General features: G+C 36.3%; 1 non-coding gene across 1 annotated transcript; it reads left to right on the top strand.

The window, feature by feature from the left end:
* The first annotated feature begins 12,840 nt into the window (after positions 1 to 12,840).
* LOC141603185 (small nucleolar RNA R71) lies at positions 12,841 to 12,947 on the top strand. The gene has a single exon (XR_012525077.1). It is a non-coding gene; the product is annotated as a small nucleolar RNA R71 (small nucleolar RNA).
* Positions 12,948 to 24,871: the final 11,924 nt, after the last annotated feature.

Here is a 24,871-nt window from a genome sequence, read left to right as displayed (position 1 = left end):
ATTTAAGTCTATTTAAAATTCATTTTAACATGTAGACTCTCGCACTTGCATAATTGATCTCCCTCAAGAATGATACAAGTGATCCCAAGACTCAATTTCCGTAAATTGATAAGCCAACTGTTTAGCTAATTCTTCCGGAAGAACTCTTGGTCGATAGATTTCCGTAAATCCTATCTATAGTCCACCATAGTCACAGGATCGTACGAGTGACCATAGTGTTGAGATAAAATAGGTCAATCGGTTCCAACTAACTCGACGTAGAGGGGGTCATATTATGCCTACCGACGAAGAAGGGACTCATTGGAGTTTGACCTATAAAGACCGTTCTCAATTTTGGTTTATACGAGGAAGATCCCATCAACTAAGTTTTAATTCATTTTAAGTGAACGAATAACTAGCGTCTGTCGTGAATGAATTAATTCAGATGATGGCTTTAATAAGTGTGACATGAGAATGTCAATGAAAACTAACTCGTGACCTCTATATGTGTCAGTTTTCATGCAATAAATAGGTGGTTTGGTTTTTAGGCGGAATATGATGCATATTATGGTTGCGAAAAATAAATAAAAGAATGCAATACGTAAATAAAAAGGTCCTAGTGTGGCCTATCCTAGTATAAGAACATAATACAACTTTGGAATCCACCGTTGGACTCAAAAAGCTTGTCTTGATGTTCCATCTTGATCCAAGTAGCGGGAGTGAGCATCCGGTCTCCATCTTTGGTCTTCTCAAAATTACAATCGAAATTACAAAATATAAACCTATTTACATTCTAATTAAAACTGTAATTACAAGTGAAAAATCCAAAACGGAGATACGAGATCTCAAAATACAACCAAGACCGTGTTCCATCATTACGGTAACACGTTCTACTAAGGCCACACTAAGTTACAACTGATTGTAAAATTAAATACGTAATAAAAGGCATTCACAAGGATTCAAAATTAACGATAAACAAAAATGCATCAACTAAAAACAAATTCATTCGTGACATAATTCCGTAATTATGTTAAATTTATCCAAACCACCTTTTAATGATTAAAATTCATGTGATAAAACCGCTTCTATCATTTAATTTTAATCCATTACAATCCGTTACTTTAAATACGCTTTAAAATAACTTAATGGTACGTGTGTGAACCGTTTCACAATCATAGCGAGTGTACAATATCCGTATAATGTACATTTTGTAGCCAAAAGAAAATTTAAAGCAAAAGGAATAAATTTTCAAAGTCTGTTAAAAAGTAAATCCCTCGATCCAGGGACACGGTGCTCGATCGAGGAACGAAAAAGGGCTCGATCGATCGAACGCAAGTCGATCGAGAGGGTTGCCAAACAGAAAGTGCTCGATCGACTAAACTGGTGGTCGATCGAGTACCTTTATCAGCAAATCTACTCGATCGAGTACGAGGACAACTCGATCGAGCAGTAGGGTTTTGAAAGGGGTCGATCGAGTACAACAGGGACTCGATCGAGCAAAAACAAGACAGAAATAGCACTCGATCGAGTAGAAATACGCTCGATCGAATGCAAACATGGCTGAAAATTCAAAACCCTCGTGAAAACAGGTTTTACGATACAAAACCAAAACAATTTTGATCAAAAACGCATAAAATCAATTTCATAATTGACAATTCCTTAACATATTGCTATAATATCTGTATAAAATAACAAGATGCAAAAAAAACGAATTGAAAACAAAATCAGCCGTGTAAAGAGCCGCACGGTTTTCAATGCACAAATTCATCGTTTCAAAACCGTTTTATGAAAAACACATGGAAAAATTTACGTGGCCTCGCTCTGATACCACTTGTGGGTAAATATCCGTATAATACCCTTTAAATTTAGGACTATAACGTAAATTTAACATGCGAATATCGTCATAAAACAAAAACAATAGAGAAACGATAAGGAATAAGAATCAACCTCGGGTCCTTTGATGCACGGCGTAAAAGAAAGTAAATCAACAGAGATTCCCTCCTAATTGTTGCACCCAAGATTTGTCCGAGATATGCCCTTGTGCTAGAACGTGTTCTCCGATTGCCTTGCAATATTGGGAGAACTTGATGTGAGTTTTTCTCGAGATGTGAGATCTCAGTTTTAGAGATAAAATCAATCTCCAAAACCCTAGTTTTTCTGTAAATGAAAATCGCTAGGTCAAAAGGAGAGGGAGCCTCTCCTTTTGTTGCCTCGTCCGCATGGTCATGAGAGGAGGGAGTGGGCTTTCCACTTTCTCCTCATTTAACTCGTGATCCGATTGAACCGACCCCATTCGCTAAAATGTATATGACGCGGTTTTTATTATAAATCGCCATCGGTTATCGGCTATTAATACATCGACTAATAACACGGATTAGTTGAAGTATTAATACATGTCCGACAAAGACAATATTGTATAATTAATATTCAATATACATTTAATTAAATATAAAACGCTTATATTTAATTTTACGAATTAACTGGTTAATTCGCCTTAGTTCATAATATTTAATCCGTATTAAATATAATATCTCAACATCACAATTTTTGACTAATTACTAGTCAAATAACTCGGACTAACTGGTTAGTCAAATTGGCATCTACATGACTGTATTTTCATACCGTCACATCTCTCAAACGTATCCTATAGGTGTGACTTTTAGGGACCAGTTGATCACCGCCATCTGTATGACAATAACGTCAAACTTATCTAGCAAGCCAACCGTTATTGATAAACGTGGATCAACTGATAATAATACCAAAAGTATGCCCTTTGATCCTTTTAGAGGTTTATAAGTCCTTGCACTAACTGTTAAGGACACCAACCCCAACATAGCTATGTCATTATTCAAATATAAATATTATCTAGAACACGTCCTTCGAAATACCCTTTCGGAAGGAGGTTTAACCATTTCATAATGAGGTTAAGCAATGACATTTGCGTGGTTAAAACTTGGCCATTGAAGATATCGGTATATCAATCTTTGCAACTCGATCATAACTAGTATGTAACTATGATTCATTTAGGCTCTTAAGTAAATCTCAAGGTTGAAACTATTGGTCAAAATTTATCATATAGAACTTAGTCAAAAACTTGTTAAGACTTTACATTAGTCATTTTTCTTCCAAAACTTTCTTTTGGTCTCCTCGTGTAGTTATCATAAGAATATGTTCTTTCGATAACTTCACTTGGTCTCTTTAGTCATATAGAACTAACTTGAGACCATAGATCTCATCTATTCGGTATACTTATGTAAATAGATATACCTTCATTCAAATTATTCTCTCTTGCGTAGATCTTCATTTACACAAGTACACAATTTTTATCTTGCCTTGTGTGTTGTGTCCTCATTTTTCTCCCACTCTATCTTTAGAATAAATACACTATAGATTCAAAGATAGCATATGAGACACAAATATTGATGTGAAGTATAAGGAGAACTATCTCATAGATTGACTAATAGTTATAGATTTCGTAAGTGTACTTGGTGATTGACATTCCTTTAAGAGAGTTCATAGACTCAAAATCGCTTTATAAATGATCATACACAAGCCTTAAGCATGTGTACATATAATGAAACCCGTCATTATATTTGTCTATTAGATCACTTTAAATTATATGTTTCTAAGAACAAGCATTTAAACATGAATTTTAGAACAAAAGGATAAAATGATTAAACAGGTGACTTGGGTTGCAAACCAAGTCACCATTATCCAAAATACAATCCATTATCCAAAATACCTTTCCATGTCGAACACGGAAACTTAAGGTTCTAAAATCCAAAACATAATTTAAAATAAGACAATGAAAAGCAAAGCTCCATGAAAGCTATCCCTAGCTTCTTGATGGTTTCTCATGCTTGCTTTTCCTTTCCCTTGTCTTTGCTTGGTGGAGGCCCTATTTACAATAAAAAGGGAGATACATTATCACAACTTTGCATCATAATACCATAGTTGAATTAGAAACATAAAAGAAGGATAGTCATTTACCTACTGGAGTGATCTTTCCAGCCTTAATATCACCAAGGTATTTGGAACAATTTCTTTTCCAATGTCCCATACCATTACAATAATGGCATTTATCAAGATGACCCTTCTTGATTTTTGAAGTGCTAGCTTCACAAGTCTTAGCTTTGGTGAATGTGGGAGTTTGCTTTTTACCCTTCCTCCCATTCTTCTTGAACTTCCCCTTACTCTTAGTGCTTATGTTAAGCACATCCTTGGGTGGGTTCACATTTAACCCCATGTCCCTTTCGGCTTGCACAAGTAACTTGTGCAATTCTTCAAGAGACACATCCTTGTCTTGCATGTTAAAATTCACCCGGAATTGAACATATGCTTTGACATTGGACAAGGAGTGTAGAATCCTATCTACAATGAGTTCTTTGGGGATTTCAACCTTTTGAATTTTCAAGGTCTTGACAAGCTCCATAAGTTTGAGCACATGAGGGCTAACCTTTTGGCCCTCTTTGAAGTCGAGATCAAAGAATGCCACGGCCGCCTCATATTGGACGATCCGCGGAGTTTGTGAAAACATTGTCACAAGTTTGGAGTAAATCTCATTAGCATTGCCCATTTTAAAGGCTCTCCTTTGGAGGTCCGCCTCCATCGCAAATATTAAGACATTTTTCATTGCGACGGACTCCTTTTGGTAAGCCTCATATGCTTCCCTAGTAGCGGCGGTCGACCTAGTAGTAGGTTCGGGTGGAGAGGCCTCGGTAAGGTAACGAAGCTTGTCGTCACCTTGGGCGGCCAATTTGAGTTGGGCATCCCAATCGGAGAAATTTGACCCATTCTTTTCAAGTTTACATCGATCTATGAAGGATCGGAGCCATGAAGTATTAGCGAGAGGTGTGGCGTTTGGTGTTGGTGTTGCCATTTGTAATGAGAAAAAGAAGTGGTCTACAAAACAAAATATAAGGAGTAAAACAAATGTCGTTTTAATAATAATACTCGTAAAAAAGTATGATTTAAACAAGTTTTATGCATTTTTCTAGTGACCTCTACCCAACTAGATAAATGATTCCAAGACCCAAATTCATATTAACTTGGGCACGGTGTGGCCGATGAAATCTTTATCAATATAACTCGGTGGATTAACGTTTAATCGATTCTACTTTTAGAACTCTTGGTCGATAATATTACATTAACATATATCTTTAGCCCAAAACACATTCAACAAGGGGACGCTGTGGCCGATAAAACCCTCATCGAAAAAATTTTGTTGAGTTCAATCCAAATTTCGAATAAATGTGTCCATGATCCAAACCCATATTTAACTTGGGCACGGTGTGGCCGATGAAACCCTCATCAACATGAATTCGGTGGATAGACATTTATCACCCACTTCCCCTACGTAACAAGGTTTGTACCCCGGTGTGGCCGAGTGCACTCCCTCACGAAATAGGTTTTCATGGTTTCTACTATTTGGTAAGGCTATGTCTCAATTAATTGTTTTAGCGAGAGGTCATGTCAATTTATTATCTATCACTTTTAAGTGAACTAAAGCGGTGAACTACGATAATTCGAATGGACACGGTCGATAAACTCGATAAAAGAAGGATGCATGTTTTAGTTATGGCGATTTAGCGATGCATGTGACATAAAAATAAAATGCAAGCATAAAAATAAATAAATCCTAGTATGGCCTTTCCTAAAATAGAAAAACTATTTAACTATTACATATTCGGAAACCAACTCCATTGGTCCCTTGAACTTCGGTTGTGGCATGCATCTCGAGGTAACACCGTCTTTATGTATCGCCATTCTTGAAGAAATCCGTCTTTGGGAACTCCGGAATGAATAAAATTACATAATAAATTACATAATTTCCTATTATAAATTTGTAACTAAAATAAAATAAATCTATTAAATTACAAAACGGTGATACGAGATCACAATAAAATTACAACCGAATCGATATTCCCATACATTTCGGGAAATACCAATTAAAACTAAGGCCATACTAAGTAAAATTACATAATTCAAAAATTACATAAATTAAAATTATGACAATCATAAAGAAAATGCAGCATTATAATATGTATGAACATGCCCAGTTATGCTAAATCGCCTTTAATTAGCCAATATCGTATATTACTCGGTTTTTACGGATTTGCGTGATTTCAACATTTTATAATCACAAAAATTACATAAATTCATATTTATGCATAAGTTAATTACCCTAACCTCTTAGGACTCAAAATTTAGTCTTCACTAATAATTTGACCATAATTAACTCATATTTATAAAATTGTTCATTAAAGGACTAAAAATTAGAAAAGTAAGCTATAAACTTCAAATAAATCACAAAATTTCAAATAAATTTGAAATTTGAAATTTAAACTCATGAACATTCTGGAAAAATACCATGACACTCATAATGTTCAAAACCTTAGGTCAAAAAATTTCGAAAATTTTCCGGAAAAACAATGTTGCGGTTTATCGGTTTTAACTAAAATAATCATAAAAACATGTGAAAAATTATGTTCATCAACTTTTCAATTTTAGATCTGAAAAATATAATAAAATTCAACATTGGACGTTTTTCCTTAGTCATAGATTATGTTTTATTAATTTTTCACTAATAATGTCACTATTTATGCTATTTTTCTTCAAAAATCCATAAATCATGCAAAAAGACTTCATTATAGCCCATTATTTTACACACATCTTGTAAAATTGCATGTGACAACATATTAAATTTCTATGACCAAATTCGAAATTTATCTCATATTAACCTATTTTTCACCTAAATCCGAATTTAATAATGAAAAATCCATTTTTCGAGCATAAAAAGTCCAAAAATTATGAAACTTTACAGGTTATCTCAAAATAATATATGTGACAACATATCCAAAAATCACTGGAAAATTCGAAGTATAGCTAATTTTAGACCGAAAATGACATTTTTACTCATAAAATCATATTTAAATGTCATTATTGTATAATATGAACAATAAAAATCCGTAAATTTAACCAAAATATCCTAAAACATTTTAGGACCAGAAATTTTAACATGCATGAATTAATTTTGTGATATATCATAATAACACAAATTTTACAATTTTTATATGTTAATCTTTATAACTCGGAAAAACTTTTAACCGATTTGCATGCAAACAACCATGGCTCTTGATACCGATTGAAGGAAAAGTAGATCTATATACTTACATATTCATATATGTTTTAAATTTAATTTGTCATAAAATTAATGATTGATCTTATGCATGCAAACATTAAAACAAAATAAAGAAGAAATGTTCATACATTGTGATTTTCGGTTTAATGGGCACAAGAGAGATCACCTTTCTCTCTTGTTCTTGAGCTTTCCCTTTTGGATGAACTAAGACCCAAGTGTAGGATCTCTCCCAAGGATTTATACCCAAGGCTTACTCTTAATTAAAATTAAAATTATAGTTACTAGTACAATATTAATCTTGTATGAAATTGACCCAAAACAATTTGGTATTTGTCTCTCTAAAACCGGTTAGAGGAGAAGAGGAAGGAAGAATATTTTTATCTCTCTAAAAATATTTTATTAGATGAATGAATGAATAATCAATAAACTTATTGAGTATAAGGTAAAAAGTAGAGGAAAAACCAATTGGTTTTTGCCTCTAGAAAACCGGGTGGGAGAGAGGGCAAAGGGGAGCCAATGCATGCATAAATTGTTCTTTACAATGAGCATTAGGTTTGCATGGCTAGTGACTAGGGTAATCATCATGCCCTCCACTAATATAATCAGCATATAATTAGCTTAATCCTCACCTAATTTTCGGTCCATATGGATAATATGGAATCCATATTATTTTTGTCAATTGTCAAAATGTCACATGTCACATGAAATTGCTATGTATTTTTAACATATTAAAAATCAACGTATTAATAAAAATACGTCATATACAAAAATCGACTTAATAATTCATAATAACTTGTACGAAAATATTTTACCATTTATAAATCACAAAAGTCTGTATTTATAATAATTCAGTCAAATTTAATTGTTTCCTTAAGCAATAATTTCATCTGAGTAATGATACAATTCGATTACTCAGACCGTATCTCATATTAATCAATTTTAATGTGATACGTAAATTTTACTTCCAAAATCGTCCGTCAATTTTCAAGTAATTTAATTAACTCGTAACGTTATACGATTAATTAAATGATCAATTAAGAGTGTTGCCCTATAGGTATGACCTAGGGGATCAACTGATCACCACCGTCGCATGACAGTAATGTCAAACTCTAGTCAGCCAATCATTACCAATATATGTTGATCAGTTGACAGTAAAAATACTTCCCATTTGTATTCTTTATAATGCGATTTAAACATGTGATCATCATGATCAACATTCGTGATCGCATTATTGTCGGAGGACACATATTCCAATAAAGCCTAGGCAATTGCTATCCCCACACTAAGCTAAAGCACTACACATCAATTGAAATTATTAGTCCCTCCCTCAGTTCTCTCAAACATGATAATTATGTTGATCAAGGCATAAAAATCCAAAAATGACAAAAAATGCAATATGAGAATTAAAATGCGAGTTAGGGAGTTAGAAATATTTACAAATGGTGGTTTAGGGAGGACTCCACCAAACTCTCATCCTTAGTGAGATGTCATGGGGGCATGTCCAAGGTGTTGTTGATGTTGCTCAACACCTTGAAGAAGTAATCAAAAGCTTGTTCATTGTCATGATAAAGATCTTCAATAGATCTTTGCCCTTGTTGTCGGTCTTGATCGATAGCATTACCAATGTAGGGATTGAAAATCCCTTCAAATTCATCGTCCCAAAGACCACACACTTCATCTACTTGGTCACTAAAGATCTCTTGAGTTGATAAAGACAATTCTTCCATTCTCTTTTCTTGGCCAATGAGGCCATCCTCTTCATTGCTTGACTTTGGTGAGCTTTGCAAGCTCTCTTTGTTATAATTCACTTGCTCTTTGAATGGAGCATCTTCAATTTTCTTCTTCCATTGGAGTTCTGACTTCTTCCTATCATCCTTCCGGCTATAATGATCAATCATAAAACATGGTTCAAGCAAACGGGGAGCTCTCATAGTCTTGTCAAGATTGAAAGTTATACTCTCATCTCCCACTTCTAGAGTAAGCTCTCCATGTTTCACATCAATCACCGCACCCGCGGTGTGTAAGAAAGGTCTTCCTAGAATGATTGGAATGTTGGAGTCTTCTTCCATATCAACAATGACAAAGTCCACCGGGATGAAAAATTTCCCAATTCGTACGGGAACATCTTCCCATATTCCTAATGGTGTCTTCGTCGATCTATCGGCCATTTGGAGTGTGATATTGGTGCATTTAAGCTCTCTCATTCCCGACTTTTTACTCACCGAGTACGGCATAACACTCACACTAGCCCCTAGATCACATAAGGCTTTGTTGATCGTGGTGTCGCCATTGGTACACGGTATTGAGAAGCTTCCCGGATCCTTGAGTTTTGGAGGTGAACTCCCTTGAAGTATTGCACTACTCACCTTAGTGAAGGCGATAGTCTCAAGCTTCCGAATCGACTTCTTCTTTGTGAGGATGTCTTTTTTGTATTTCGCATAGGCCGGCACGTGATTGATTAATTCCGTGAAAGGAATTGAGACTTCCAAATTATTCACAATTTCCATAAATTTTCCAAGTTGGTCATAAAATTTGGGCTAGGCTTGCCGACTTGGAAAAGGAAGTCTAATCACAATGGGCTCCTTCTCCTTGACCTTGTCTTCATTTATCTTTGATATTTCTTCTTTTGATGATTCTCCATCTTTGGAGTTTTGCACAATTTCTTCCTTGTCACTAGCTTCCACAACCTTATCCTCAACTTGCTTCTTGGGTGCTTCATACCTGGTACCACTTCTCAAGTGAATGGAACTAACCATTTCATATCTTGGGGGATTACTTTGAGGTGGTAATTGCCCCTTTTGTCTTTGTGAGCTTGAAGATGCTAGTTGAGTCAATTGGGTTTCCAACATTTTGGTGTGAGCTAGGATGTTGTTGATGGTGGTTTCCTTTGCTTGACTATCCTTTTGCATTTGAGTGAAAAACTCTTGTTGATTCTTTTGCATTTGAAGGACCGCTTTTTGAACATCAAAACCTTGGTCATTTTGTTGATTTTATGGAGATTGATTTTGGTAACCTTGGTTTTGGTTGTAAAAGGGTCTTTGATTTTGGATTCTCATGGGAGGTGGGGTGTATGTTGTTTGAGGATTTTGAACATTTTGGCTTTTGTATGAGAGATTTGGATGGAACTTGGTGTTTTCATTGTAATAGTTGGAATAAGGGGTACCACTCTTGTATGCTTCATCCCACGCCCAAAGCAGCATTCGATAACTGAAAAAGGGGCCTGGAAGAGGCTCGACTGAGAAGGCTTTGACCTTTTATTTAAAAGCTATTACCGTCGGCAGACGCTTATTTTCAAAGATTAAAAGCAATTACGCTTGAAAGATTCCCTAATTTTAGTTTCTCGCAAACGGGCAATAGATTAAAAGTGCTTGAATCTTTTTATTCCTAGCTTGGATCCTCCGGAGTCGTCCAGGTGCTTTTTTATTTGATTGTACCCAAAACTTTTGTCCATAAGAACGTCCGAGACGCCTTATATTATTGAAAGGTTTGTAAGGGCTTATAGTTTAATTGGTTGAAACGTACCGCTCATAACGGTTATATTGTAGGTTCGAGCTGGTGAGTCTCCTGACCGATGATAACGTGTAAGATCTCCCAACACTTAAATTGTTAGCAGGATCGGTCGAACCTTCCTTTGCTTGACCTGCGAAGAACGTCCGAGACGCCTTATATTATAGAAAGGTTTGTAGAGACGACCAGTTCTTAAGAAGACCCTTGCTTTGGTTAAAACTCATTCTGTTCTTTAAGTAGTCGTAGTCATTCATGTTCATTTTCTTGCCACTGCCGGCTCGCTTCTTCCTCTCGCTAACAAAATTGTATGATTTTTGGTTGTTTGATCCCACTCGAAATTATGTATTTACTAATGGAGAAGACTTTTCCAGAGAGCATGGGTTAGGCATTTTTTTTTATTCAATAGGAAGTTGTGAGAATGCATTTTGCCCCAAAAAATAAAGGGATAAAGGTGCGAAGCGGATTGCTCGTTAACTGGCTCGTCCTTATTTGAAAGCTCCTCCAGAAGACAAGCTGCATTTTGTGTTAGAAAGTTGAGGCAAGCAGACAGACTACAGCTTGTGTTAGAAAACGTTGGCTTTGAAGCAGCTGCATGGTACTGGCATTTTGTAGACGTGGTTTGGTTATTCTTATTTGTCTCTATCTATTGGTGGGGAGGTATATGAAGGAACGAATCAGTAACAGGTCCCAATAAAGACCTGGTAACCAGATCCTTCTTCTACCGAAGGGTCCAGAAGCTTCCAGCAAGCAAGACGAGATCACCACTTCTCTCAGTAATGGGCTTTCTTGAACAATTTCACGGGGCGGGCGATGCCAACCCTCTCCCAAGTCAGCTATTTCGCCCCTATATCTGTTTCCTTCAAACAAAACCTTGAGGACATGCACTTCTGCTGGTCCTACCCCTGCTGGTCATACCATTACCGGGTAAATCCCCTGCCTTTCTACGGACTTAGGCTAGATAGCAGGGCGAAGGAGCTCAGAAAGCCTTACTCTATAGGGGCGCGCTAGCGCCCTTAAAAAGGTTTAATGGCCATGACCAACTAAAGATCAGGAAAAGGGGAATTGAGAAAGTAGGGAGAGTTAAAATAAGGCTGGAAGCTTCTGGACCACCTTTTTCAGCCAGATAGCAAGCATTTTCTATGGATTTGTCTAGAGGATGTAAAAGAGGGAGGCGGTCTTGGTTCTTCGAACCCGAATATCCCCGATTTGAACCAGCCGGGGGAACTGCTAACTTCTTTATTTAAATTTAACTTTTATAATATAAGCTATAGGGAAATACGATCCGCTTGTTCTTTCTGTGCTTTTCTTCCTTTCTCAGGCAGTGAGACTAGGCGGGGCTTTTAAAAGAAGTCACTGTTCTAGTATAACTCTTTCTAATTAGACGCGTTTTCTTTGGTTGCGATCCCGTTTCTCTTAATAAATGGACTTTTCACATTCATTTGAAAAGTCAAATTATTAAAGGGAATCCCTTTCCCAATCCCAAAACCAAAAGAACGAGAAAAAGAGGGAACTTTTTCATTTTCTCGAGGATTTTCTTGCAAAGGAAGGAGTCTAGCTCTTCTCGTCAATGCGGGAAACTTCCTGCTAGCCTTCCTTCTGCTTCTAGTTCTGATCTAGGATCAAAGGCTTGCCTAGGATCAGCACCTACAGGTACAGCAGCCACAAGTTAACTTGTTCCAAGGTCCCTGGGATAAATGCCCTATTCTTCTTAGTGGCTTTATAGCGAAAGGTGCCCGATTAGCCAATGAAAGTTGCTTCTCTTCCTTCGGTAGAAGAAGGATCTGGTTACCAGGTCTTTCACTTGTTCATTTGTTCCCCTACCTTCACTTTGGTCACGTCCCAAAGTTCCACAATTCTCACATATCCCACTTGGGATTGATGAAGATGCCGTCATGGCATTAACATGATGCTTTGGTGATTTTGAGACTTCTTCAAGTCTAGCCATAGCCTTTTCAAACTTCAAATTGATGGTATCAATGTGAGCACTAAGTTGAGCACCCAATTGAGTAACGGAGTCCACTTCATGCTTTCCTCCACTAGTACCATTGCGAGGTCTACTATATTGTGAGTTATGGACCGCCATTTCCTTAATTTTGTTCCAAGTTTGATTGTCATCAACTTCGGTGAACATTCCAGTTGATCCCATGTTGAGAATGTTCCTTGAATCTTCATATAGACCGTTCCAAAATTGTTGTACCAAGAACCACTCGCTAAGTCCATGGTGAGGACACGATCGACAAATTCCTTTGAACCGCTCCCAAGCTTCATACAAAGATTCTTCATCCCTTTGCTTAAAACCCGTAATTTGAGCTCTTAGCATGTTAGTCTTTTCCGGTGGGTAGAATTTTTCGTAGAATGCTAGAGCCAACTTCTTCCAAGAATCAATTCCGAGAGTGGCCTTATCAAGGCTCTTCAACCATTGTTTCGCGGTGCCAATTAGAGAAAAAGGAAATAAGACCCATCGAATTTGGTCTTGAGTTACACCGGTTTGAGAAATCGCATCACAATAGTCACAAAAAGCCTCCATATGAGAGTGAGGGTCTTTACTAGGCATCCCCCCAAATTGGCTTCTTTCGACTAATTGGATAAATGCGGATTTGGCAATGAAATTTCCGGTTAGATGTTGTGGTGTGGGAGTACCATTGGGTAGGTTCTCCTCGGTGGGTACGGAATGTGATGAAAACTTAGACATTGTGGGTTGATTTTGTGTTGTATTTAGTGTTGGGTTCTCCTCACCTTCTCTTGCAAAAGGGTTGATGAACTCAATAGTTGGTTGAATATCTACAACCTCACCAATACCTCTCAAATTTCTCCTAGCAAGTCTTCTATTGGTTGTCAAAGTTCTTTCAATTTCACGATTGATCAAGACAAGAGTTGGTCGTCACACATCCAATCAAACACATTTATAATACTCAACAAACAACTAGTTAGCGGTAAGTCGAGGTCGATCCATGGGACGGTGTGCTTTGGGTTCTAAGTCTATCTATCTCAATTTATGCTAGTGTCACAATTTGATTGGGTTTGTAGTTGTGTCTAGACTAATGCAAACAATAAGGTAAAACAAACAATAAAAGAAAGGATGTAGACAAATGATTAAAAACGCTAGGATATCATGGGGTCATAGGGGATTCATGGTGTTGATCATACAAACATGTTTACAAAATTATGCAAGCAATTAGTGTTATGGAGGAACCGAGTTGGTTTATGTCTTACGGTTCATAGGAAGAGTTGGGTCCCGGAGCATGAATCGATTAGATTGTACAACACCTAAAAGTTGACTTACTTTCCTCCTATTCAACTTCTATGCATGGTCTAACAAGACTCGAGTTGGTTTATATCTTACAAGTCAAGTTGAGTAGATAACAGATGGTAAAAATGCAAGGATTCATAGGCTTAGCATTTCATCAAACATAACATGTGCATAAAGTTAACATCACAACAAGCAAGCAATTTATTCATGTGAACATATTAGATTAAGCATGAATCAATCCTATGTTGGTTTCCCCTAATTACCCACTAATCCTAGCTAAAAGACTACTCACTCATTATCATTGGAAACATGTCATTAATGGTGTCAAACATCACAACAAGTATAAACATGATAATAGAATGAAGAAATGAACAATTAAGATTAAAGGGTAAAGGAATTATACCAAACTTGAGGTGATCCAAATAATAAAGCAAAGAATAATAGAAGAAACTTGATTGATTGATGAAGGGTTGTCAATCCTCCAATAATAACCCAATAATCTTCAATTACCCAAAAGTAACAAACTTGAATAATAAACTTGAACAATAATTAAGGAGAGATTAATGTGAGATTTGTGGAAAGATTAAAGAACAATCTATTCTAGTCTACTCCTAATCTAATCTAAAGAAGGATTTTCTATTCTAAAAACTTCTTAAAAGGATTATTACAAATGGGGTACTTATAGTGGAAATTAGGTGGATGCATTAGGGTTAACTAAGGGCTAAACTAGTAATTACACTTTTGAGATTTGAGCAGGGAGACGCCGGTATTTTTCGAAAGAAGGGCTTCTTTCTTTGAAGCTTGAAGAAGACGAAATTGTTGTAAAGGAATCAGGGCGGATTGTTGTCGGGACGGGCGGATTGTAGCAGGGGAAGACGGGCGGATTTGGGAGAAGACGCACGTCTTCTGTGGCTTGGGGACGGCCGGATTCTAGAGAGTCCGCACGGGTTGGAGGGCTATCTCGTTTTCTCTTCTATTCTTCCCTTTCTTTCATTTCCACTTTATTCTTGTGGGATTGGCCTTTAGTTCTCGCTTCCTCTTCATACTAGTCCATCAAATATCGTCAAATAGCTTACGATACGTACGAAAGATGGGAATTTCCGCCTTATTATCTTCTTTCCTACAAAACATATGAAATGCAATAGAAAAGCAAATAGGAAGGTTTTGACGGATGAAATGGCCATAGAATGTTATAATAGTATGCAAAATAGGTTCAATTAGGGGACTAAATGTGTGCAAATAATGGTCACATCAAATATCCCCAAACCGAACCTTTACTCGTCCCGAGTAAAGAGGTGACCAAAACTAGACCTTTATTTAGACTATCCTACTAATATAACCGATATGAGACAATTAGCGGGTCTCACTCCGCCCCTTCAACTCACAACAAGACAACCATGAGGTAGGATGCCTTCTTGCAAGGCAAGGTGGGGCTTGCCAAAATGGCGATACATCCAAACATTAAAGCACACAAAACAAGTAATGGATGCATCTACAAAAGGAATAGCCACTTCCTCATCAAGTGGCGGAGGCAACTAAAAGAGAACAAATTTAAGAGCATGTAATCCTTCACAAATACTAGTTCAAAAAATTACTAAGGCCAAGAGGATGGCACTAAATCACCTCCAAATGGTGTTAAACTAGACTACTTTCGTCCTCAATTTCCAAATGCTTTCGTCAAGAGCGATCGGATGGTGGTGGAATGATGATCCCTATGATGCTAGTAGCATATGACATGACAAGTCTCGAATTCTCTACAAAAGTAAAGGTCATAGATTGTCCCAAGATCGACAAAGTGGCTTGACAAAAGGCTTTTTGGGAATGAAATGCTCAAATCTTTATAAACAAAGGGTGGATATGACTAGTATTCAAAATTGTCCTCATTCAACTTTCACATTTCAAAAATTTAAGATGGGGTTTGTCCCTTCCGGGCTATTGTCATTTGCTTTCGCCAATCGCTTATTAGGCAACCGGTTAACCTCTAGACAATAGCTTTTCGGGGTGATAGTCACTCTGTCTCTGGGCGGCCGAATTCACAACCGTGTGGGGGCCCAATTCAATGGATCCCGCTCCAAAGCACATCGAAGTGGTACGCCTCCATCAAAACAATTAAATTTCTCAACATTTCATAACATTTGAGGTTTCCTTGGCATTAAATTACTTCCACATGACAAAATTCTTTGAAATGAGCACTTCAAGCTTATTGATAGAAAATATTTTTGGGTTGCCTTACCACAAGGTCAATCAAGGTCACCTAGACAAGTTAACCAAGTCCACATCGCATCACGGGGTTGGATAGGGGACTAACATGCAAACCCTTGACTAGGCTTTGGGTCATGGGTCAAAAGACACTAGTATGACACTATCTAGGGTGTTTTACTACCATTCTAGTAGGCGAAGTCTTAAGTTGATAAAGTATTTGTAATGGGTTAGTTGCTCTTGTCAAAGTTCTCAATTAGGCACTTTTCAAAATGTTTCATCTAAATGCAACTATATGCAATGATGCAACTAATATATACATCCTAATGCAAGTGATTCTATCAACTAATATGACATATAAACTAGATGCAAGTCCTAAATTCACATTGTTGTACCGCATCAATCAAAATAAAGCCACATAGTCATTAACATAAAGAGGAAAAAAGGAGATTGGAAAGATCATACCATGCGGTCTTCATGATCCTCATGTCTCGGATGTGGCGTAGTCAATCAATGTGAACAAGGATAGAACAAACACAATATATACAACAATATATACAAGACTACACTACAAAAGAAATAGACTTGTTTTTGGATTTTTCAATTTTTCAAATTTTTATGGTTTTTGTTTTTATGAACTTAAAAGACATATTTTTGGGATTTTTCGGAATTTTTCAATTTTTATGCATTTTGGAATATAAATTCCCATCCCCCACTTTATTTTGGACATTGTTCTCAATGTACATGTAGGAGTAGGATAAAAAGAAAAACATGTTTTTGGATTTTTGATTTTTTGGAAATTGAAGTACAAATGCAATGATATGATATGAATGAATGCATGCACTAACTAAATGCAATTCTATATGACATATATAACAAATGAATGCAATCTACACTATATTATATGATGAATGATTTCTAGTAAACTATGGTTACTTATGATCAAACCTCCCCAAACCGATTTAAACACTATTTCTAGTGTAGAAAAGAATAGGATTGGTCATTAGTGACTATGCATGAATTCTAATCTATATGCAACTATCTACATGAATCATGTGAGACATATTACAATGCAACTATACTATATGAACTAGCTAATGCAAATGAAATATGAAACAAATGCATGCGAAAACTACACTAAATGCAATGTATGTACAAAAGAGAGAGGGAGAGATGGGTATCATACAATTGGAGGTGGTGAGGTAGGCCTCTTTCACTCATCATCCTCATCTTGATCATAGCCATAACGATGAGAGCTCCCGGCTTGGTCATACCTGCTTGCTTGACCCCAATACCCTCCTTGGTCAAATTCTCCCCCTTGACTCGAGTATCCTCCTGTTGGGAAAGGTGTCCTCAACAATAGTGCGATCACATGATTTAAATATCATTATTAAATCTCATTTTAAAGAATACAATTGGGAAGTATTTATACTGTCAACTGGTCAACATATATCGGTAATGATTGGCTGACTAGAGTTTGACATTACTGTCGTGCGACGGTGGTGATCAGTTGACCCCCTAGGTCATACCTATAGGGCAACACTCTTAATTGATTATTTAATTAATCGTATAATGTTACGATTAAATTAAATTACTTGAAAAATTGACGGACGATTTTGGAAGTGAAATTTACGTATCAAATTGAAATGTGATTAAATGAGATACGGTCTGAGTAATCGAATTGTATCATTACTCGGATGAAATTATTGTTTAAAGAAACAATCGGAATTGAATGAATTTTTATAAATGCAATCTGTTGTGATTTATAAATTGGTAAAATATTTTGGCACAAGTAATTATGAAATTACTAAGTCGATTTTTGTATGTGACGTATTTTATTAATACGTTGATTTTTAATATGTTAAAAATACATAACAAATTTATGTGACATGTGACATGTGACATATTGTAAATTGACAAAATAATATGGAATCCATATTAACTAAAAGTGCCGAAATAATAGAGGTGCATTAGCTAAAATTGTGTTTATATTTTAAATAGAAAACATAATGATGAAATAGCTAGGTAGCCATGCAACCCTATTCACCTTGTGAAGACCAATATGGGCATGCATTGGCTCCCCTAAAGCACCTCCACCCACCCGGTTTTCCAAGAGAGAAAAGGCAAGGGTTTTGTCTTATTTTTCCATATACACTACTTTGTTTAGTGTGGGAAATATTCATTCCATTCATTAATCTAAAAATAAGAGTTTTTAGAGAGATAAAAAGCTCCCATCTCTTCCTCCCCTAAACCGAAATATTCAAGTGTTCAATAATATTTTGGTTCAATTTTCTTCTAGATTTATATTATACTAGTTCTTATAATATCAATCTTAATTAAGAGAAAGCCTTGGGTATAAAGCTTAGGGAGAGATCCTACACTTGGATCTTGGTTCATCCATAAGGAAAGCTCAAGAACAAAAGAAAAGGAGATTTCTTTTGTGCCAAATAAAACCGAAATACTCAATGTAAGGACATGATTTCTCCTCTATTTTATTATTGTTTGCATGCATAAAATTCGTATTTAATTTTATGACAAATTAATTTTAACATATAAGAGTATGTTAGTATGTATATGAATCTACATTTCCTTCAATTGGTATCAGAGCCACGGTTGTTTGCATGCAAATCGGTTAAAAGTTTTTCCGAGTTATAAGAATAACAAATAAAACTTGTAAAATTTGTGTTATTATGAGATATCACGAAATTAATCCATGCATGTTAATATTTCTGGTCCTAAAATATTTTAGGATATTTTGGTTAATTTTTCGGATTTTTATTGTTCATATTTTACAATAATGGCATTTAAATATGATTTTATGAGTAAAAATGTCATTTTTGGTCTAAAATTAGCTATACTTCGAATTTTCACTTGGTTTTTGGATATGTGGTCACATATATTATTTTGAGATAACCTGTAAATTTTCATAATTTTTGGACTTGTTATGCTCGAAAAATGATTTTTTCATTATTAAATTCGGATTTAGGTGAAAAATAGGTTAATATGAGTTAAATTTCGAATCTGGTCATAGAAAATTAATATGTTGTCACATGAAATTTTACAAGATGTATGTAAAATAATTGGCTATAAAGAAGTCTTTTTGCATGATTTATGGATTTTTGAAGAAAAATAGCATAAATAGTGACATTATTAGTAAAAAAATTAATAAAACATAATATATGACTTAGGAAAAACGTGTAATGTTGCATTTTATTATCTTTTTCAGATCTAAAATTGAAAAGTTAATGAATATAATTTTTCCATGTTTTTATGATTATTTTATTATAAATCGATAAACCGCAACATTGTTTTTCCGGTAAATTTTCGAAATTTTTAACCTAAGATTTTGAACATTATGAGTGTCATGGATTTTTTCCAGAATGTTCATGAGTTTAAATTTCAAATTTTTGAATTTATTTGAAATTTTTTGATTTATTTGAGGTTTAATAGCTTATTTTTGTATTTTTAGTCCATTTATGAACAATTTTATAAAATATGGGTTAATTATGGTCAAATTATTAGTGAAGACTATATTTTGAGTCCTAAGAGGTTAAGGTAATTAACTTATGCATAAATATGAGTTTATGTATTTTTGTGATTATAAAAATGTTGAAATCACGCAAATTCGTAAAAACCGAGTAATATACGATATTGGCTAATTAATGGCGATTTAGCATAAAAATTGAGCATGTTCATACATATAACTATGCTGCATTTTCTTTATGATTGTCATAATTTTAATTTATGTAATTTTGAATTATGTAATTTTACTTAGTATGGCCTTAGATTTTAATTGGTATTTCCCGAAATGTATGGGAACATCGATTCGGTTGTAATTTTTATTGTGATCTCGTATCACCGTTTTGTAATTTAATAGATTTTCTTTATTTTAGTTACAAATGTATAATAGGAAATTATGTAATTTATTATGTAATTTTATTCATTCCGGAGTTCCCAAAGACGGATTTCTTCAAGAATGGCGATACATAAAGACGGTGTTACCTCGAGATGCGTGCCACAACCGAAGTTCAAGGGACAAATGGAGTTGGTTTCCGAATATGTAATAGTTAAAGAGTTTTTCTATTTTAGGAAAGGCCATACAAGGATTTATGTATCTTTATGCTTGCATTTTATTTTATGTCACATGCATCGCTAAATCGCCATAACTAAAACATGCATCCTTATTTTATCGAGTTTATCGACTGTGTCAATTAGAATTATCGTAGTTCACCGCTTTAGTTCACTTAAAACGTGATAGATAATAAATTGACATGACCTCTCGCTAAAACAAACAATTGAGACATAGCCTTACCAAATAGTAGAAACCATGAAAACCTATTTCGCGAGGGAGTGCACTCGGCTACCCCGGGGTACAAACCTTGTTACGTAGGGGAAGTGGGTGATGAATGTTAATCCACCGAATTCATGTTGATAAGGGATGTATCGGCTACCCCGTGCCCAAGTTGATGTGGGTTTGGATAATGGACACATTTATTCGAAATTTGGATTGAACTCAACAAAAGTTATTGATAAGGGTTGCATCGGCTACCCCGTGCCCTTGTTGATGTGTTTTGGGTTATAGATAAACATTAGAGTAATTTTATCGACCAAGAGTTCTAAAAGTAGAATCGATTAAAAGGTTAATCCACCGAGTTATATTAATGAAGGTTGCATCGGCTACCCCGTGCCTAAGTTGATATGAATTTGGGTATTGGAATCATTTATAATAGTTGGGTAGAGGTCACTATATAAATGTTCATATCTTGTTAATTTGCAAGTATGATTTAAAAAGACAAATGTTAATATTTCCTTTCCTCCATATTTGTAGTGCATTACAATGAATCCATCAAATGCTACCGCACCAATAACTATTGAGTCATATCACCATGTTCTTAACGACGTATGCTCCGACAATAATTTCGATACAACTAGAGAACTTCATTTCGGGATAGGTTCGGATGGAAACCTTAACTTCATCACTTCTTCTAAACCACCCACTACTACTAGACCTCGTGTGAGTCCGTCTCAGGAAGACTACCTCATACGATCTATAGGGTCTTTGTCTCTGGAAGATAAAGATGCCAAAGCCAGTGGGAGCTCTAGCAATCAAGTTCTTGCTTCAAAGGGCAAGAGGTTCAAGAAGAAAGGAAAGAAAATCAAAAACTTCAAGCAAGTTAATGATAAGTGCCATTATTGCTATGGCATGGGACATTGGCTTAGGAATTGTCCCATGTATTTGCGAAATATAAGGGAAGGACTCATTGCTCCAAAAGGTACAATTCCTAAAGAAATTTATGTTATTGATATAAATTATACTTCCACTACGACATGGGTACTAGATACTGGTTGTGGTTCTCACCTTTGTAATCATTTACAGGGTTTAAGAGATGTGGAGAGGCTTAGCAAGGGAGATGTGGATCTACGCCTTGGAAATGGAGCTCGGGTAGCAGCCGAATCCAAGGGAACTTATGTTTTAGCTTTGCCAAATGGATTTGAGTTGTATTTGCATAATTGTTTTTATGTTCCTACACTCTCTAAAAACATTATTTCAATCGCCATGCTAGACATGGACGGTTTTTGTTTTGTCATTAAGAACAATCGTTGTACTATTTCTAGGAACGATTTGGTTATTGGCCAAGCTTCATCCATTAATGGCATTTACATTTTAGAGACCTCAAATCCAACAAATGATATTTATAACATTCAATCAAAGAAACTCAAATCAAGTGACCCAAGTGAAGCGTTCATTTGGCATTGTCGATTAGGTCACATAAACGAGAATCGCATCAAAAGATTAGTTTCGACTAATGTGATTACACCATTTGATTATCAATCATTTGGTACATGCGAATATTGCCTACTTGGCAAAATGACTCGTAATCCTTTTAGCGGTAAAGGGACACGAGCTAGTGAGCTATTGGGACTCATACACACCGATGTATGTGGACCAATGACTATCACCGCTCGTGGTAATTATGACTACTTCATAACCTTCACCGATGATTTAAGTAGATATGGGTATATCTATTTAATGAAACATAAGAGTGAAGCGTTTGAGAAATTCAAAGAATTTCAAAACGAAGTAGAGAACCAATTGAACAAGTGGATTAAGGCACTACGATCCGATCGTGGTGGTGAATACCTTAGCCTCGAATTTGATTCACACTTGAAAGGTTGTGGTATCATATCACAACTTTCTCCACCTGGAACACCACAACTAAATGGTGTAGCCGAAAGGAGAAATCGAACCCTACTTGATATGGTTCGATCCATGATGAGTCAAACCGAGTTACCTAACTCGTTTTGGGGATTTGCAATCCAAACTGCAATTCTATCTTTAAATAATAGTCCCACTAAAGCCACCGAAAAGACTCCATTTGAAACATGGAAAGGAAAAGTTCCTAATCTATCCTACATGAAAATTTGGGGATGTGATGCTTACGTCAAAACTAAACCCGACAATAAGCTTGCCCCCAGATCTGAAAAGTGCATCTTTGTAGGCTATCCTTTGACCTCTCGAGGTTACTATTTCTATAAACCTCAAGAGAACAAAGTGTTTGTGTCTTGCGAGGCTGTATTCTTAGAACGGGAATTTATTTCTAAGAGACAGAGTGGGAGAAATTTTGAACTTGATGAAGTTCAAGAGCCACAAACCGAGGTAGAGCCGCAAGAAGATGTTCCTTTGTCATCTAACGCGGTTGTACCTCCTCCACTAAGAAGGACGAGTCGAGTAATTCGCCATCCCGATCGATATGTGGGACTTATCGAGGAAGATGGGACACTCGATGTGTTACTTATAGAAAGTGACGAGCCCGCAACCTACAAGACCGCAATCTCTAGTCCGAATTCCTCCTTATGGCTTGAAGCCATGAAGTCCGAAATGGATTCTATGCATGAAAACCAAGTTTGGGACTTGGTAGATTTGCCTAAAGGGGCAAGACCCCTCCAATGCAAATGGATATTCAAAATCAAGAATGGCATAGAAGGACATGATGATGTCTACAAAGCTATGCTAGTGGCAAAAGGATTTACCCAAGTCCAAGGTCTCCATTATGATGAGACCTTCGCCCCCGTAGCCATGCTAAGATCGAGACGGATTATGTTAGCGATTGCCGCATTTCATGATTATGAAATATGGCAAATGGATGTCAAAACCGCTTTTCTAAATGGGCATTTAGAAGAGGAGGTGTACATGATACAACCCGAAGGTTTTGTTGATTCTAAAAATGCTAACAAAGTGTGCAAGCTTAAGAGATCCATTTATGGTCTTAAGCAAGCATCTAGAAGTTGGAATAATCGATTCAATCATGTGATAAAGGAAAATGGTTTCACTCGAAGTGTTGAGGAACCATGTTTATACATGAAATTCAGTGGGAGCAATGTTGTGTTCCTAATCTTGTATGTCGATGACATACTACTCATTGGAAATGATATTCCAATGTTGTCTTCTGTTAAGAAGTGGTTAGGTAACCACTTCCAAATGAAGGATTTAGGAGAGGCACAACGCATATTAGGTATCCGGATCTATAGAGATAGATCCAAGAGGATATTTGCACTAAGTCAAGAGTCTTATGTCGATAAGATTCTTCGACGGTTCAGCATGGACAAGTCCAAAAGGGGTTTGGTACCTATGGTAACCGGGACGATATTGAGCAAGACTCAATGTCCCTCCGAACCCCATGATGTTGAACGCATGAAGTTGATCCCTTATGCTTCCGCTGTTGGATCAATCATGTATGCCATGATATGCACACGTCCTGATGTCTCGTATGCCTTGAGCATGACGAGTAGATATCAAGGAAATCCAGGTGAGAGTCACTAGATTGCTGTCAAGAACATCCTTAAGTACTTGAGAAGAACTAAGGACTCTATCCTTGTGTTTGGAGGAGACACTGAGTTGCGTGTTAATGGATACACGGACTCAAGTTTTCAAACAGATAGAGATGACATGAAATCACAAGCTGGTTTCGTGTTTATGCTCAATGGTGGTCCCGTAAAGTTGGAGAAGCTTCAAGGAAGTCAGAATCGCGGATTCGACAACGGAGGTCGAGTACATCGCAAAGATCGAAGTCGCTAAGGAAGCATTTGTTTGGATCGGCAATTCACGGAAGGTCTAAAAGTAGTACCTACCGCCAATGATCCCATCACTCTCTATTGTGATAATAGTGGGACGATCTTCCAAGCTAAGGAGCCAAAGTCTAGTAATAGATCTAGACATGTACTTAGAAAGTATCATGTAATAAGAGATTTCATTGAAAGAAAGGAAATTGCGATTTGTAAGGTTGGGACAGATGACAACATAGCCGATCCGCTCACCAAGCCTTTATCGCAGGCTAAACATGATGGACATGTTACGTCCATGGGACTTAAACGTGTACCAAATTTTTGTTAGATTTTGAAATGAAATAAAAGTGTTGTTTTTGTTCATGTTCATAATCACATTTATCTTTTATCTTTAAATTTATACATTGTTACATCCAAACGGGTTGTAAAGACAATTGAACCCCGTTAAAGTGAACACGGATTAACATAGTATTTGCCCATAGTCACTTGGATGAGGTGACGTCTCAAAGTGACTAGAGTGTGAGGCGATTGATGGCAAGTTCAAGTGCCATAGAGTCATGTGAGATGACTAGTCGATCACATAGGCAGACTGTTAAGAACATTTTGTCGGGCCTTATGACCGCTTATAGAGTTCTGGCAAATTTATATAGCCTGGTCGTGGCGAGAGCTACTATAGTATTCAAATGAGTCGATTCTTTTGACTAAAGACTATTCACCTAAGATGGCACAGT

This window comes from Silene latifolia, chromosome 9 (assembly GCF_048544455.1).
Source record: "Silene latifolia isolate original U9 population chromosome 9, ASM4854445v1, whole genome shotgun sequence".
NCBI classification, from domain to species: Eukaryota; Viridiplantae; Streptophyta; class Magnoliopsida; order Caryophyllales; family Caryophyllaceae; genus Silene; species Silene latifolia.
The sequence above is the reverse complement of the archived record's forward strand: the minus strand, read 5'-3'. Positions and strand labels throughout refer to the sequence as shown.